The sequence below is a fragment of the Triticum aestivum genome, chromosome 5D (assembly GCF_018294505.1).
Source record: "Triticum aestivum cultivar Chinese Spring chromosome 5D, IWGSC CS RefSeq v2.1, whole genome shotgun sequence".
NCBI lineage: Eukaryota > Viridiplantae > Streptophyta > Magnoliopsida > Poales > Poaceae > Triticum > Triticum aestivum.
The window spans coordinates 343,738,381-343,757,021 of NC_057808.1; positions in this window are offsets into that span (position 1 = coordinate 343,738,381).

Genomic DNA, 18,641 nt, shown 5'->3' on the forward strand with positions numbered 1-18,641 from the left:
ATGATTACAAAGAGTGCTTAACCCTTGTCAAGGAGGAAGAGGGCAGCTTATATAGAGTGCGTCGCGGCCTCTTTACTCCCACGTTACAAGGGTGGTTTAATAGAGATAACTACCGCGGTTACTAGTGTTAATATCCACAACTACGGCAGTTACAGGTAACGGTAGCCATGACTATACTTAAAGTCTGACTTAAGACTACTCGACTGTTGCAGCTCCCACCTCATCCCTTCACCTTCCTTGTCCAAGTGGTGATGGCTGGGCCGATTGGAGGGAAGATGCCCGAGTGCCGTTAGTGCGTTCGAGTGGACTTCTTGTCATACGCATCCGAACGCGTCTATGGTCCGGAGACCTATCCATGATGCTGTGGGGCCCTAGGTGGGCCTTAGCTGTTAGGTCTTTGACCCTACATGTATTAGCTGACCTCATCATTAGCCCCCGAATCGGTTGAGGTTTCGTAGGACAAATGGATTGAGCTTCCCGGTCCGAGTGCTTCACGGGCACTCGGAATATGTTTCTGAATAGTAACCCGTTGTGTGTTGGATGAAAACGCAATGGATTCTGGACTAAAAGGTATTCCGAGTGATCGAACGTTTGTTGATCGCCGAGCAAAACCTAGTGGCATTCATATGTCTCTCGGGAGAGATAGACTTAAGGCCCGAGTGTGGACATGTCATAAAACCCGAGTGACGATGCCAGCGCGTGGTCTGACTCTCTGGGGAGATGACACTCCTTATCCCAGGTGAACGCCAGCGTAGGCCATCTCCGAGTCCAAGTTTATGAGGCATGCGTCTTGGAGCCTAGTGAAAGGGCCAAGTTAACATGTGGAAGGGCGTCAAGATCATCCCATAGCAATCCTGAAGGTGACTCCAGTCGAGTGTTTACGTGTCCGAGTGCACGGATTTCCGCTAAGGGTTGTCAGCCAGACTGACAAGCGTCCTTTAGGAAAGGAGCGGTGGGCAATAAATTGGGTTGATTTGTTACGGAAATTCCGGGATTTGAAATCAGGCGTGCACGCGTGGAAGCGGTTACGCCGCAGCTAGTGGGGAAAGTGGTGGCGTGACTCCTCGATCCTCGCCCCGAAAATCCGCCACGTGTTGCACTGTTCCTGCATGTATGGCCGTCACAGGCACCGTGGATCTTGAGATCAGCGGCAGAAAATCAGCGGCCGATTTTTACCCGTGATATAAAAGATTTGGGGGTTAGGGTAATTCCCTCATATCCCATTTCTCCCTCGACTCCTCCACTTCTCTTCGCCACCCGCTTATTCACCCCGTGTGCCAAAGCACTCGAGGCCATGGCGAAGGACTCCACCATGAAGCTAGAGAAGGTGAAGAAAGCAAGAAAGGTCGGGTCGTCGAGCTCGGGCCCAGCGGTGGGCCGCGTCACAGCGGATTGGTTCCCCTCGCGCATCACGATGAAGCGGCGGCAAGAGCTCACAGATGACGGTCTCATTCCGACGGACGGATGGAGGCGCCCGGGTTGGTGAGATCTAAAGGAAATATGCCCTAGAGGCAATAATAAAGTTGTTATTTATATTTCCTTATATCATGATAAATGTTTATTATTCATGCTATAATTGTATTAACCGGAGAAATAATACATGTGTGAATACATAGACAAATAAAGTGTCACTAGTATGCCTCTACTTGACTAGCTCGTTGAATCAAAGATGGTTATGTTTCCTAACCATAGACATGAGTTGTCATTTGATTAACGGGGTCACATCATTAGTGAATGATGTGATTGACTTAAACCATTCCGTTAGCTTAGCATTTGATCGTTTAGTATATTGCTATTGCTTTCTTCATGACTTATACATTCCTATGACTATGAGATTATGCAACTCCCGAATACCGGAGGAACATTTTGTGTGCTACCAAACGTCACAACGTAACTGGGTGATTATAAAGGTGCTCTACAGGTGTCTCCGATGGTACTTGTTGAGTTGGCATAGATCAAGATTAGGATTTGTCACTCCGATTGTCGAAGAGGTATCTTTGGGCCCTCTCGGTAATGCACACCACTATAAGCCTTGCAAGCAATGCAATTAATGAGTTAGTTGTCGGATGATGTATTACGGAACGAGTAAAGAGACTTGTCGGTAACGAGATTGAACTAGGTATTGAGATACCGACGATCGAATCTCGGGCAAGTAACATACCGATGACAAAGGGAACAATGTATGTTGTTATGCGGTTTGACCGGTAAAGATCATCGTAGAATATGTGGGAGCCAATATGAGCATCCAGGTTCCGCTATTGTTTATTGACCGGAGACGTGTCTCGGTCATGTCTACATAGTTCTCGAACCTGTAGGGTCCGCACACTTAACGTTCGGTGACGATCGGTAATATGAGTTTATGTGTTTTGATGAACCGAAGGTAGTTCGGAGTCCGGATATGATCACGGACATGACGAGGAGTCTCGAAATGGTCGAGGCATAAAGATCGATATATTGGATGACTATGTTTGGACTTCGGAAGGGTTCCGGGTAAGTTCAGACAAATAATCGGAGTATCGGGGGGTTACCGGAACCCCCCGGGGAGTGTAATGGGCCTCATGGGCCTTGGTGGAGAAGAGGAGGGGCGGCCAGGGCAGGCCGCGTGCCCCCTCCCCCTCTAGTCCGAATTGGACAAGAAAGGGGGGGCGACGCCCCCCTTTTTCCTTCCCCCTCTCTCCTCCTTCCTTCCCTCCTACTCCTACTCTTGGAAGGGGTGGAATCCTACTCCCGGTGGGAGTAGGACTCCCCTTGGGGCGCGCCTAGGAGGGCTGGCCCTCCCCCTCCCCCACTCCTTTATATACGGGGGAGGGGGGCACCCCATAGACACACAAGTTGATCATTGATCTTTTAGCCGTGTGCGGTGCCCCCCTCCACCATAATCCACCTCGGTCACATCGTAGCGGTGCTTAGGCAAAGCCCTGCGTCGATAGCTTCATCATCACCATCATCACGCCATTGGGCTGATGGAACTCTCTTCAAAGCTCTATTGGATCGTGAGTTCGTGGGACGTCACCGAGCTGAACGTGTGCAAATCGCGGAGGTGCCGTACATTCGGTACTAGGATCGGTTGATCGTGAAGACGTACGACTACATCAACCGCGTTGTCATAACGCTTCCGCTTACGGTCTACGAGGGTACGTGGACGACACTCTCCCCTCTCGTTGCTATGCATCACCATGATCTTGCGTGTGCGTAGGAATTTTTTTGAAATTACTACGTTCCCCAACAGTGGTATCAGAGCCAGCTTTATGCGTAGATGTTATATGCACAAGTAGAACACAAGTGAGTTATGGGCGATACAAGTCATACTGCTTGCCAGCATGTCATACTTTGATTCGGCGGTATTGTTGGATGAAGCGGCCCGGACCGACATTACGCGTACGCTTACGCGAGACTGGTTCTACCGACGTGCTTCGCACCCAGGTGGCTGGCGGGTGTCAGTTTCTCCAACTTTAGTTGAGTCGAGTGTGGCTACGCCCGGTCCTTGTGAAGGTTAAAACAACACATACTTGACGAAATATCGTTGTGGTTTTGATGCGTAGGTAAGAACGGTTCTTGCTCAGCCTGTAGCAGCCACGTAAAACTTGCAACAACAAAGTAGAGGACGTCTAACTTGTTTTTGCAGGGCATGTTGTGATGTGATATGGTCAAGACATGATGCTAAATTTTATTGTATGAGATGATCATGTTTTGTAACAGAGTTATCGGCAACTGGCAGGAGCCATATGGTTGTCGCTTTATTGTATGAAATGCAATCGCCATGTAATTGCTTTACTTTATCACTAAGCGGTAGCGATAGTCGTAGAAGCAATAGTTGGCGAGACGACAATGATGCTACGATGGAGATCAAGGTGTCGCGCCGGTGACGATGGTGATCATGACGGTGCTTTGGAGATGGAGATCAAAGGCACAAGATGATGATGGCCATATCATATCACTTATATTGATTGCATGTGATGTTTATCTTTTATGCATCTTATTTTGCTTAGATCGACGGTAGCATTATAAGATGATCTCTCACTAAATTTCAAGGTATAAGTGTTCTCCCTGAGTATGCACCTTTGCGAAAGTTCGTCGTGCCGAGACACCACGTGATGATCGGGTGTGATAAACTCTACGTTCACATACAACGGGTGCAAGCCAGTTTTGCACACGCAGAATACTCGGGTTAAACTTGACGAGCCTAGCATATGCAGATATGGCCTCGGAACACTGAGACCGAAAGGCCGAGCGTGAATCATATAGTAGATATGATCAACATAGTGATGTTCACCATTGAAAACTACTCCATCTCACGTGATGATCGGACATGGTTTAGTTGATATGGATCACGTGATCAGTTAGATGATTAGAGGGATGTCTATCTAAGTGGGAGTTCTTTAGTAATATGATTAATTGAACTTTAATTTATCATGAACTTAGTACCTGATAGTATTTTGCATGTCTATGTTGTTGTAGATAGATGGCCCGTGCTGTTGTTCCGTTGAATTTTAATGCATTCCTTGAGAAAGCAAAGTTGAAAGATGATGGTAGCAATTACACGGACTGGGTCCGTAACTTGAGGATTATCCTCATTGCTGCACAGAAGAATTACGTCCTGGAAGCACCTCTAGGTGCCAAACCCGTTGTAGGAGCAACGCGTGAACGTCTGGCAGAGCAAAGCTGATGACTACTCGATAGTTCAGTGTGCCATGCTTTACGGCTTAGAACCGGGACGTCAACGATGTTTTGAAAGTCATGGAGCATATGAGATGTTCCTAGTTGAAGTTAATATTTCAAGCAAATGCCCGGATTGAGAGATATGAAATCTCCAATAAGTTATACAGCTGCAAGATGGAGGAGAATAGTTCTGTCAGTGAGCTATTACTCAAAATGTCTGGGCATAACAATCACTTGATTCAACTGGGAGTTAATCTTCCAGATGATAGTGTCACTGACAGAATTCTTCAATCACTGCCACCAAGCTACAAGAGCTTCGTGATGAACTATAACATGCAAGGGATGGATAAGACAATTCCCGAGCTCTTCGCAATGCTAAAGGCTGCGGAGGTAGAAATCAAGAAGGAACATCAAGTGTTGATGGTCAACAAGACCACCAGTTTTAAGAAAAAGGGTAAAGGGAAGAAGGGGAACTTCAAGAAGAACGGCAAGCAAGTTGCTGCTCAAGTGAAGAAGCCCAAGTCTGGACCTAAGCCTGAGACTGAGTGCTTCTACTACAAAGGGACTGGTCACTGGAAGCGGAACTGCCCCAAGTATTTGGCGGATAAGAAGGATGGCAAGGTGAACAAAGGTATATGTGATATACATGTTATTGATGTGTACCTTACTAATGCTCGTAGTAGCACCTGGGTATTTGATACTGGTTCTGTTGCTAATATTTGAAACTCAAAACAAGGACTACGGATTAAGCGAAGATTGGCTAAGGACGAGGTGACGATGCGCTTGGGAAATGGTTCCAAAGTCGATGTGATCGCGGTCGGCACGCTACCTCTACATCTACCTTCAGGATTAGTTTTAGACCTGAATAATTGTTATTTGGTGCCAGCGTTGAGCATGAACATTATATCTGGATCTTGTTTGATGCGAGACGGTTATTCATTTAAATCAGAGAATAATGGTTGTTCTATTTATATGAGTAATATCTTTTATGGTCATGCACCCTTGAAGAGTGGTCTATTTTTGATGAATCTCGATAGTAGTGATACACATATTCATAATAATGAAGCCAAATGATGCAGAGTTGATAAGGATAGTGCAACTTATTTGTGGCACTGCCGTTTAGGTCATATTGGTGTAAAGCGCATGAAGAAACTCCATTCTGATGGACTTTTGGAATCACTTGATTATGAATCACTTGGTACTTGGGAACCATGCCTCATGGGCAAGATGACTAAAACACCGTTCTCCGGAACAATGGAGCGTGATACGTCTCTGTCGTATATATAATGTTTGATTGTTCCATGCCAATATTCTACAACTTTCATATATTTTTGGCAACTTTTTATACTATTTTTGGGGACTAACATATTGATCCAGTGCCCAGTGCCAGTTCCTGTTTGTTGCATGTTTTTGTTTCGCAGAATATCCATATCAAATGGAGTCCAAACGGGATAAAAACGGACGGAGGATATTTTTGGAATATTTGGATAATATGGGAAGAAGAATCAACGCGAGACGGTGCCCGAGGTGGCCACGAGGCAGGGGGCGCGCCTGCCCCCTGGGCGCGCCCCTGACCCTCGTGGGCCACCCGTAAGGCGATTGCTGCTCTTCTTCGGCCGCAAGAAAGCTAATTTTCGGAGAAAAATCTGGGCGAAGGTTTCAATCCAATCGAAGTTACAGATCTCCAAATATATACGAAACGGTGAAAGGGCAGAAGAGAAGAATGCGAAAACAGAGAGAGACGGATCCAATCTCAGAGGGGCTTTCGCCCCTCCCATGCCATGGAGGCCAAGGACCAGAGGGGAAACCCTTCTCCCATCTAGGGAGGAGGTCAAGGAAGAAAAAGAAGAAGGGGGGCCCTCTCCCCCCTCTCTTCCGGTGGCGCCGGAACGCTGCCGTGGCCACCATCATCATCACCGCGATCTTCAGCAACACCTCCGCCATCCTCACCAACATCTCCATCACCTCCCCCCCCTCTATCTACAGCGGTCCACTCTCCCGCAACCCGTTGTACCCTCTACTTGAACATAGTGCTTTATGCTTCATATTATTATCCAATGATGTGTTGCCATCCTATGATGTCTGAGTAGATTTTCGTTGTCCTATCGGTGGTTGATGAATTGCTATGATTGATTTAATTTGCTTGTGGTTATGTTGCTGTCCTTTGGTGTCCATCATATGAGCGCGCGCGTGGATCACACCATAGGGTTAGTTGTATGTTGATAGGACTATGTATTGGAGGGCAAGAGTGACAGAAGCTTCAACCTAGCATAGAAATTGATGCATACGGGATTGAAGGGGGACCAATATATCTTAATGCTATGGTTGGGTTTTACCTTAATGAACGTTAGTAGTTGCGGATGCTTGCTAATAGTTCCAATCATAAGTGCATAGAATTCCAAGTAAGGGATGACATGCTAGAAGTGGCATCTCCCACATGAAACTTGCTATCGGTCTAGTAAAGTAGTCAATTGCTTAAGGGACAATTTCGCAACTCCTACCACCACTTTTCCACACTCGCTATATTAACTTTATTGCTTCTTTATCTAATCAGCCCCTACTTTTTATTTACGCGCTCTTTATATTCTTGCAAACCTATCCAAAAACACCTACAAAGTACTTCTAGTTTCATACTTGTTCTAGGTAAAGCGAACGTTAAGCGTGCGTAGAGTTGTATCGGTGGTCGATAGAACTTGAGGGAATATTTGTTCTACCTTTAGCTCCTCGTTGGGTTCGACACTCTTACTTATCGAAAGAGGCTACAATTGATCCCCTATACTTGTGGGTTATCAAGACCTTTTTCTGGCGCCGTTGATGGGGAGTCATAGCGTGGGGTGAATATTCTCGTGTGTGCTTGTTTGCTTTATCACTAAGTAATTTTTATTTGTTGTTCTAGTTGTTTTCTATCTTTAGTTACGGGTAGGAAACACAAAATACCAAAAAAATTAGTTGTATGTACTGAACCAATGGTTGAAGAACCACTCAAAATCTATCACACTCCTGAAGCTTTTTACTTGGATCATCTTCGATCCCTATGTGCTCGTGCTGAAACCCCAACTAGCTTAGTTGAGGGCAAATCTTTAGATGAGCATGCTTGTTATGTGCGACACCGTATATCTGAAAAAGGGAAACATTTACTGGATCAAATTCATCGTTTGCAATGCTATGCTTGGAATTTATGTGAAATATATGATGTTACTTGTTGTTCTGAAAACCCTAAGAAACACCTTCCCTACCAATGTGAGTTTACTGATAATGGGATCGTATCTTCGTATGCTAAGGGTGTTTATAATTACTATGATGTTCAACAAATTGAAGAATTTGTTGCTTTTAAGGGTGCTTATGAAATTGCTTCTTTGATTGAAACATATGATGCTACTCTTTACAAATCTAATTTTTTTGCCATACTTGAATATTGTTATGATAATTATGCTTCTAATGCCTATGTTAAACCATATATTGAGGACTCCTCCGCTGTCCAAGAAGAGACTAATATTTTGCAGGAGTCTATGGAAGAAGAAATTGATGAAACTGTGAGCTCATTGGATGAAAAAGATGATGAGGAGAGCGAAGAACAAAAGGAGGAAGAGCGGATTAGCTACCCGTGCCCACCTTCTAATGAGAGTAACTCTTCAACTCATACATTGTTTAATTTCCCTTCGTGCTTACCGAAGGATGATTACTATGATGATTGTTATGATCCCGTTGATTCTTTTGAAATATCCCTTTTTGATGATGCTTGCTATGCTTGTGGCCAAGATGCCAATATGAATGATGCTTATGGAGATGAACTTGCTATAGTTACTTATGTTAAACATGAAATTGTTGCTATTGCACCCACACAAGATAGTCCTATTATCCTTTTGAATTCTCCAAACTACACTATACTGGAGAAGTTTGCACTTATTAAGGATTATATTGATGGGTTGCCTTTTACCGTTGCACATGATGATTTTGATGAATATAATATGCATGTGCTTCCTGCTCCTACTTGCAATTATTATGAGAGAGGAACTATATCTCCACCTCTCTATGTTTCCAACATGATAAAATTGCAAGAAACTGTTTATACTATGCATTGGCCTTTACTATGTGTGCATGAATTGTTCTTTTATGACATGCCAATGCATAGGAAGAGAGTTAGACTTCGTTGTTGCATGATATATGTTACTTTGTGCTCCCTAATAAATCACAAATCATTGTTAATTAAAATTGGCTTTGATATACCTTGGGATCCCGGTGGATCCATTACTTGAGCACTATATGCCCAGCTTAATGGCTTTAAAGAAAGCGCTGCCAGGGAGACAACCCGGAAGTTCTAGAGAGTCATTTATTTCTGTTAAGTGCTTTCATATAGTTTAAAAACAAAAATAAAAATAAAGAGGGGAACCTAAAACTTTTTCAAAAAGAAAAGCGAAAGTGAGAAAAACGAGCATTGTTAAAGTGGGAGCTAGCCTTGAACTTTGTTCATGCTCACGGAAACTTTGTGAATCTTGATTACAGAAACTTTTCAACAAAAATAATTATCTCCTTGTACAATTCCATTGTATTATAAAAATAATGTGCCAAGGTTTGCCTTTAGGATGTTTACAATGCTTGTTGGTTTTTGCGGTGCAGGACAGAAACTTTGGCTGTAGTGCGCGATTTTTAATTTTTTACTGGAACGTCAAACGGTTCTGATTCTTTTTGCACTGTCTTTATACAAATTTTTTATTTTTCCTAATTTTGGCAGAATTGTTCAAATATCAGAAGTATGGTTAATGTTCAGATTATTACAGACTGTTCTGTTTTAGACAGATTCTGTTTTTGATGCATAGTTTGCTAGTTTTGATGAAACTTTCAATTTCTATCAGTGGATTAAGCCACGAAAAAGCTATATTACAGTAGACAGAATGCAAAAACAAAATATGAATTGGTTTACAACAGTAATTAGAGTAGTGATTTGCTTTATTATACGAACGGATCTTACCGAGTTTTCTGTTGAAGTTTTGTGTGGATGAAGTGTTTGATGATCGAGGATGTCTCGATGTGAGGAGAAGAAGGAGAGGCAAGAGCTCAAGCTTGGGGATGACCAAGGAACCCCAAGTAAATATTCAAGGAGACTCAAGCGTCTAAGCTTGGGTATGCCCCGGAAGGCATCCCCTCTTTCCTCAACAAGTATCGGTATGTTTTCGGATTCGTTTCATTCATGCGATATGTGCAATCTTGGAGCGTCTTTTGCATTTAGTTTTCACTTTTCTTTTATGCACCATGCTGGTATGAGATAGTCCTTGGTTTATTTATAGAATTCTCTATACACTTCACTTATATCTTTTGAGTATGGCTTTATAGAATGCTTCATGTGCTTCACTTATATCATTTGAAGTTTGGATTGCCTGTTTCTCTTTACATAGAAAACCGCCATTTGTAGAATGCTCTTTTGCTTCACTCATATTTGTTAGAGCGTGGGCATATCTTTTCTAGAAAGAATTAAACTCTCTTGCTTCACTTATATCTATTTAGAGAGATGACAGGAACTGGTCATTCATATGGTTAGTCATAAAATCCTACATAAAACTTGTAGATCACTGAATATGATATGTTTGATTCCTTGCAATAGTTTTGCGATATAAAGGTAGTGATATTAGAGTCGTGCTAATTGAGTAATTGTGAAATTGAGGAATACTTGTGTTGAGGTTTGCAAGTCCCGTAGCATGCACGTATGGTGAACCGTTATGTAACGAAGTCGGAGCATGAGGTGTTCTTTCATTGCTTTCCTTATGAGTGGCGGTCGGGGACGAGCGATGGTCTTTTCCTACCAATCTATCCCCCTAGGGGCATGCGTAGTAGTACTTTGCTTCGAGGGCTAATAAACTTTGGCAATAAGTATATGAGTTCTTTATGACTAATGTGAGTCCTTGGATTATACGCACTCTCACCCTTCCATCATCGCTAGCCTCTTCGGTACCGTGCATTGCCCTTTCTCACCTCGAGAGTTGGTGCAAACTTCGCCGGTGCATCCAAACCCCGTGATATGATACGCTCTGTCACACGTAAGCCTCCTTATATCTTCCTCAAAACAGCCACCATACCTACCTATCATGGCATTTCCATAGCCATTCCGAGATATATTGCCATGCAACTTCCATCATCATCATATACATGACTTGAGCATTCATTGTCATATTGCTTTGCATGATCGTAAGATAGCTAGCATGATGTTTTCATGGCTTGTCTGTTTTTTGATGTCATTGCTACGCTAGATCATTGCACATCCCGGTACACCGCCGGAGGCATTCATATAGAGTCATATCTTTGTTCTAGTATCGAGTTGTAATATTGAGTTGTAAGTAAATAAAAGTGTGATGATCATCATTATTAGAACATTGTCCCATGTGAGGTTATCAAAATAAAAGAGGCCAAAGAAGCCCAAATAAAAAAAAGTAGCCAAAGAAGCCCACCAAAAAAAGAAAGAAAAAGAAAAAAAAGGAAAAAACAAAAAAAATGAGAGGAAAAGAGAGAAGGGGCAATGTTACTATCCTTTACCACACTTGTGCTTCAGAGTAGCACCATGTTCTTCATATAGAGAGTCTCTTGAGTTATCACTTTCATATACTAGTGGGAATTTTCATTATATAACTTGGCTTGTATATTCCGATGATGGGCTTCCTCAAATGCCCGAGGTCTTCATTAGCAAGCAAGTTGGATGCACACCCACTTAGTTTCCAGTTTGAGCTTTCATACACTTATAGCTCTTAGTGCATCCGTTGCATGGCAATCCCTACTCCTCACATTGACATCAATTGATGGGCATCTCCATAGCCCGTTGATTAGCCGCGTCAATGTGAGACTTTCTCCTTTTTTTGTCTTCTCACACAAACCTCCATCATCATATGCTATTCCACCTATAGTGCTATATCCATGGCTTGCGCTCATGTATTGCGTGAGGGTTGAAAAGGCTGAAGCGCGTTAAAAAGTATGAACCAATTGCTCGGCTTGTCATCGGGGTTGTGCATGATTTGAATGGTTTGTGTGGTGAAGATGGAGCATAGCCAGACTATATGATTTTGTAGGGATGAGCTTTCTTTGGCTATGTTATTTTGATAAGACATAATTGCTTGGTTGGTAATGCTTGAAGTATTATCCTTTTTATGTCAAATGATAGACTATTGCTTTGAATCACTCGTGTCTTAATATTCATGCCATGATTAGATACATGATCAAGATTATGCTAGGTAGCATTCCACATCAAAAATTATCTTTGTTATCATTTACCTACTTGAGGACGAGCAGGAATTAAGCTTGGGGATGCTGATACGTCTCCGTCGTATCTATAATTTTTGATTGTTCCATGCCAATATTCTACAACTTTCATATATTTTTGGCAACTTTTTATACTATTTTTGGGGACTAACATATTGATCCAGTGCCCAGTGCCAGTTCCTGTTTGTTGCATGTTTTTGTTTCGCAGAATATCCATATCAAACAGAGTCCAAACGAGATAAAAACGGACGGAGAATATTTTTGGAATATTTGGAGAATATGGGAAGAAGAATCAACGCGAGACGGTGCCCGAGGTGGCCACGAGGCAGGGGGGCGCGCCCCTGACCCTTGTGGGCCACCCGTAAGGCGATTGCTGCTCTTCTTCGGCCGCAAGAAAGCTAATTTTCGGAGAAAAATCTGGGTGAAGGTTTCAATCCAATCGGAGTTACGGATCTCCATATATATACGAAACGGTGAAAGGGCAGAAGAGAAGAACGTAGAAACAGAGAGAGACAGATCCAATCTCGGAGGGGCTTTCGCCCCTCCCATGCCATGGAGGCCAAGGACCAGGGGGGAAACCCTTCTCCCATCTAGGGAGGAGGTCAAGGAAGAAGAAGAAGAAGGGGGCCCCTCTCACCCTCTCTTCCGGTGGCGCCGGAACGCAGCCGTGGCCACCATCATCATCACCGCGATATTCACCAACACCTCCGCCATCCTCACCAACATCTCCATCACCTTCCCACCTCTATCTACAGCGGTCCACTCTCCTGCAACCCACTGTACCCTCTACTTGAACATGGTGCTTTATGCTTCATATTATTATCCAATGATGTGTTGCCATCCTATGATGTCTGAGTAGATTTTCGTTGTCCTATCGGTGGTTGATGAATTTCTATGATTGATTTAATTTGCTTGTGGTTATGTTGCTGTCCTTTGGTGCCCATCATATGAGCGCGCGCGTGGATCACACCATAGGGTTAGTTGTATGTTGATAGGACTATGTATTGGAGGGCAAGACTGACAGAAGCTTCAACCTAGCATAGAAATTGATGCATACGGGATTGAAGGGGGACCAATATATCTTAATGCTATGGTTGGTTTTTACCTTAATGAACGTTAGTAGTTGCAGATGCTTGCTAATAGTTCCAATCATAAGTGGATAGAATTCCAAGTAAGGGATGACATGCTAGCAGTGGCCTCTCCAACATGAAACTTGCTATCGGTCTAGTAAAGTAGTCAATTGCTTAAGGGACAATTTCGCAACTCCTACCACCACTTTTCCACACTCGCTATATTAACTTTATTGCTTATTTATCTAATCAGCCCCTACTTTTAATTACACGCTCTTTATATTCTTGCAAACCTATCCAAAAACACCTACAAAGTACTTCTAGTTTCATACTTGTTCTAGGTAAAGCGAACGTTAAGCGTGCGTAGAGTTGTATCGGTGGTCGATAGAACTTGAGGGAATATTTGTTCTACCTTTAGCTCCTCGTTGGGTTCGACACTCTTACTTATCGAAAGAGGCTACAATTGATCCCCTATACTTGTGGGTTATCAGAGCGAGCAACAGATTTGTTGGAAATCATACATACTGATGTATGTGGTCCGATGAATGTTGAGGCTCGCGGCGGGTATCATTATTTTCTCACCTTCACACATGATTTGAGCAGATATAGGTATATCTACTTGATGAAACATAAGTCTGAAACATTTGAAAAGTTCAAAGAATTTCAGAGTGAAGTGGAAAATCATCGTAACAAGAAAGTAAAGTTTCTGCGATCTGATCGTGGAGGAGAATATTTGAGTTACGAGTTTGGTCTTCATTGAAACAATGCGGAATAGTTTCGCAACTCACACCACCCGAAACACCATAGCGTAATGGTGTGTCCGAACGTCGTAATCGTACTTTACTAGATATGGTGCGATCTATGATGTCTCTTACTGATTTACCGCTATCATTTTGGGGTTATGCTTTAGAGACGGCTGCATTCACGTTAAATAGGGCACCATCTAAATCCGCTGAGACGAAACCTTATGAACTGTGGTTTGGCAAGAAACCAAAGATGTCGTTTCTTAAAGTTTGGGGCTGCAATGCTTATGTGAAAAAACTTCAACCTGATAAGCTCGAACCCAAATCGGAGAAATGTGTCTTCATAGGATACCCAAAGGAGACTGTTGGGTACACCTTCTATCACAGATCCGATGGCAAGACATTCATTGCTAAGAATGGATCCTTTCTAGAGAAGGAGTTTCTCTCGAAAGAAGTGAGTGGGAGGAAAGTAGAACTTGATGAGGTAACTATACCTGCTCCCTTATTGGAAAGTAGTTCATCACAGAAATCTGTTCCTGTGATTCCTACACCAATTAGTGAGGAAGCTAATGATGATGATCATGTAACTTCAGATCAAGTTACTACCGAGCCTCGTAGGTCAACCAGAGTAAGATCCGCACCAGAGTGGTACGGTAATCCTGTTCTGGAGGTCATGTTACTTGACCATGACGAACCTACGAACTATGAGGAAGCGATGATGAGCCCAGATTCCGCGAAATGGCTTGAGGCCATGAAATCTGAGATGGGATCCATGTATGAGAACAAAGTGTGGACTTTGGTTGACTTGCCCGATGATTGGCAAGCCATCGAGAATAAATGGATCTTCAAGAAGAAGACTGACGCTGATGGTAATGTTACTGTCTACAAAGCTCGACTTGTTGCAAAAGGTTTTCGACAAGTTCAAGGAGTTGACTACGATGAGACTTTCTCACCTGTAGCGATGCTTAAGTCCGTCCGAATCATGTTAGAAATTGCCGCATTTTATGATTATGAAATTTGGCAAATGGATGTAAAGACTGCATTCCTGAATGGATTTCTGGAAGAAGAGTTGTATATGATGCAACCTGAAGGTTTTATCGATCCAAAGGGTGCTAACAAAGTGTGCAAGCTCCAGCGATCCATCTATGGACTTGTGCAAGCATCTCAGAGTTGGAATAAACGTTTTGATAGTGTGATCAAAGCATATGGTTTTATACAGACTTTTGGAGAAGCCTGTATTTACAAGAAAGTGAGTGGGAGCTCTGTAGCATTTCTAATATTATATGTGGATGACATATTGTTGATTGGAAGTGATATAGAATTTCTGGATAGCATAAAAGGATACTTGAATAAGAGTTTTTCAATGAAAGACCTCGGTGAAGCTGCTTATATATTGGGCATCAAGATCTATAAAGATAGATCAAGACGCTTAATTGGACTTTCACAAAGCACATACCTTGATAAAGTTTTGAAGAAGTTCAAAATGGATCAAGCAAAGAAAGGGTTCTTGCCTGTGTTACAAGGTGTGAAGTTGAGTCAGACTCAATGCCCGACCACTGCAGAAGATAGAGAGAAAATGAAAGGTGTTCCCTATGCTTCAGCCATAGGCTCTATCATGTATGCAATGATGTGTACCAGACCTGATGTGTGCCTTGCTATTAGTTTAGCAGGGAGGTACCAAAGTAAGCCAGGAGTGGATCACTGGACAGCGGTCAAGAACATCCTGAAATACCTGAAAATGACTAAGGATATGTTTCTCGTTTATGGAGGTGACAAAGAGCTCGTCGTAAATGGTTACGTCGATGCAAGCTTTGACACTGATCCGGATGACTCTAAGTTACAAACCGGATACGTGTTTATATTGAACTGTGGAGCTGTCAGTTGGTGCAATTCTAAACAAAGCGTCGCGGCGGGATCTACATGTGAAGCGGAGTACATAGTTGCTTCGGAAGCAGCAAATGAAGGAGTCTGGATGAAGGAGTTCATATCCGATCTAGGTGTCATACCTAGTGCATCGGGTCCAATGAAAATCTTTTGTGACAATACTGGTGCAATTACCTTGGCAAAGGAATCCAGATTTCACAACAGAACCAAGCACATCAAGAGACGCTTCAATTCCATCCGCGGTCAAGCCAAGGAAGGAGACATAGAGATTTGCAAGATACATACGGATCTGAATGTTGCAGACCTGTTGACTAAGCCTCTCTCGTGAGCAAAACATGATCAACACCAAGACTCCATCGGTGTTAGAATCATTACTGTGTAATCTAGATTATTGACTCTAGTGCAAGTGGGAGACTAAAGGAAATATGCCCTAGAGGAAATAATAAAGTTGTTATTTATATTTCCTTATATCATGATAAATGTTTATTATTCATGCTAGAATTGTATTAACCGGAAACATAATACATGTGTGAATACATAGAAAAATAAAGTGTCACTAGTATGCCTCTACTTGACTAGCTCGTTGAATCAAAGATGGTTATGTTTCCTAACCATAGACATGAGTTGTGATTTGATTAATGGGGTCACATCATTAGTGAATGATGTGATTGAATTGACCCATTCCGTTAGCTTAGCATTTGATCGTTTAGTATATTGCTATCGCTTTCTTCATGACTTATACATGTTCCTATGACTATGAGATTATGCAACTCCCGAATACCGGAGGAACACTTTGTGTGCTACCAAACGTCACAACGTACCTGGGTGATTATAAAGGTGCTCTACAGGTGTCTCCGATGGTACTTGTTGAGTTGGCATAGATCAAGATTAGGATTTGTCACTCCGATATTCGGAGAGGTATCTCTGGGCCCTCTCGGTAATGCACATCATTATAAGCCTTGCAAGCAATGCAACTAATGAGTTAGTTGCGGGATGATGTATTACGGAACGAGTAAAGAGACTTGTCGGTAACGAGATTGAACTAGGTATTGAGATACTGACGATTGAATCTCGGGCAAGTAACATACCGATGACAAAGGGAACAACATATGTTGTTATGCAGTTTGATCGGTAAAGATCTTCATAGAATATGTGGGAGCCAATATGAGCATCCAGGTTCCGCTATTGGTTATTGACCGGAGACGTGTCTCGGTCATGCCTACATAGTTCTCGAACCCGTAGGGTCCGCACGCTTAACGTTCGGTGATGATCGGTAATATGAGTTTATGTATTTTGATGAACCGAAGGTAGTTCGGAGTCCCAGATATGATCACGGACATGACGAGGAGTCTCGAAATGGTCAAGGCAGAAAGATCGATATGTTGGATGACTATGTTTGGACTTCAGAAGGGTTCCGGGTAAGTTCAGACAAATACCGGAGTACCGGGGGGTTACCGGAACCCCCCGGGGAGTGTAATGGGCCTCATGGGCCTTGGTGGAGAAGAGGAGGGGCGGCCAGGGCAGGCCGCCTGCCCCTCCCCCTCTAGTCCGAATTGGACAAGGAAGGGGGGGGCCTTTTTCCTTCCCCCTCTCTCCTCCTTCCTTCCCTCCTACTCCTACTCTTGGAAGGGGTGGAATCCTATTCCCGGTGGGAGTAGGACTCCCCTTGGGGCGCACCTAGGAGGGCCGGCCCTCCCCCCTCCTCCACTCCTTTATATACGGGGGAGGGGGCACCCCATAGACACACAAGTTGATCATTGATCTTTTAGCCGTGTGCGGTGCCCCCCTCCACCATAATCCACCTCGGTCATATCGTAGCGGTGCTTAGTCGAAGCCCTGCGTCAGTAGCTTCATCATCACCATCATCACGCCGTCGTGCTGACGGAACTCTCCCTCGAAGCTCTACTAGATCGTGAGTTCGTGGGACGTCACCAAGCTGAACGTGTGCAGATCGCGGAGGTGTCGTACGTTCGGTACTAAGATCGGTCGATCGTGAAGACATACGACTACATCAACCGTGTTGTCATAACGCTTCCGCTTACGGTCTACGAGGGTACGTGGACGACACTCTTCCCTCTCGTTGCTATGCATCACCATGATTTGCGTGTGGGTAGGATTTTTTTTGAAATTACTACGTTCCCCAACAAGATCAAGTCGGCGCCGCAGGGGGGACGAGCGTGTCCTCCTGATCACCCACGTCGAGCGAGGCTTCTTGATGCCCACCACCCCTTCTTTCATGCTTTCTGGATTACTTCGGGGCTCAGCTTCACCACCTTCCACCGAATGCCATCATCTACTTGTCTGCCTTTGTCTCTCTGTGCGACAACTACATTAGTTGCTACCCCCGCTGGGGTTTGTTCAAGCACATCTTCACTTGTCGGTCTAGGACCATGAAGAAAGACTTGTCGGATGGTGAGAAGACCCATGTGACCCAGTTGTGTAGGGGGCTCTGTTGGGGAACGTAGTATTTCAAAAACTTTCCTACAATCACACAAATCTATCTAGGAGAAGCATAGCAACGAGCGGGGAGAGTGTGTCCATGTACCCTCGTAGACCGAAAGCGGAAGCGTTTAGTAACGCGGTTGATGTATTCGAACGTCTTCGCGATCCAACCGATCCAAGCACCGAACGTACGGCACCTCCGCGTTCAGCACACGTTCAGCTCGATGACGTCCCTCGTACTCTTGATCCAGTTGAGGCCGAGGGAGAGTTCCGTCAGCACGACGGCGTGGCGACGGTGATGATGAAGTTATCGGCGCAGGGCTTCGCCTAAGCACTACGACGATATGACGGAGGTGCGTAACTGTGGAGGGGGGCACCGCACACGGCTAAGAGATTGTCTGTTGTGCTATTGGGGTGCCCCCTGGCCACGTATATAAAGGAGGGAGGGAGAGAGGAGGCCGGCCAGGTAGGGCACGCCAGGGGGGAGTCCTACTTGGACTCCTAGTCCAAGTAGGATTTGCCCCCCTTTCCTTTCTTCCACCGGAGGGAAAGGGAAGGGAGAGAGAGGGGGAAGGAAAGGGGGGGCCGGCCCCCTCCCCTA